Here is a 458-nt window from a genome sequence, read left to right as displayed (position 1 = left end):
TGACTCTTTGCGACTTCATGGACTGCAGCACACCAGGCTTCCTGTCCTTCACCATCTTTCAGAACTTGCTCAAACTCATGTCCATTGAGTCAGTGATGCCATTCAACCATCTCATTCTCTTTTCCTCCCTTCTTCTCCTGCCTTCAATCTTTTCCAGTATCAGGGTTTTTCTAATGAGTCGGCTCTTCACATCAGGTGGCCAAAGTATTGGAGCGTCAGCTTCAGCATCAGTCTTTCCAATGAATAGTCAGGATTGATTTCCTTTAGGAGTGACTGGTTTGATCTCTTTGCAGTCCAAGGGACTCTCAAGAGTCTTCTCCTACACCACAGTTCAAAATCATCAGTTCTTTGGTGCTCAGCTTTCTTTATGGTCCAACTCTCACATCCATACATGACTCCTGAAAAAACCATAGCTCTGACTATATGGGCCTTTGTTGGCAAAGTAATGTCTGCTTTTT

The 458-nt window shown here is 43.9% G+C and overlaps 1 protein-coding gene across 1 annotated transcript in view; it reads left to right on the top strand.

Annotated features, from left to right (window-relative positions):
* ZNF449 (zinc finger protein 449) overlaps positions 1-458 on the top strand; it is a 13,219-nt gene that overhangs the window by 5,982 nt on the left and 6,779 nt on the right. The window lies entirely within an intron of this gene.

This window comes from Bison bison, unplaced genomic scaffold (genome assembly GCF_000754665.1).
Source record: "Bison bison bison isolate TAMUID 2011002044 unplaced genomic scaffold, Bison_UMD1.0 scf7180017858502, whole genome shotgun sequence".
In the NCBI taxonomy this organism is placed as follows: Eukaryota; Metazoa; Chordata; class Mammalia; order Artiodactyla; family Bovidae; genus Bison; species Bison bison.
This window is presented reverse-complemented; position numbering and strand designations above follow the sequence as displayed.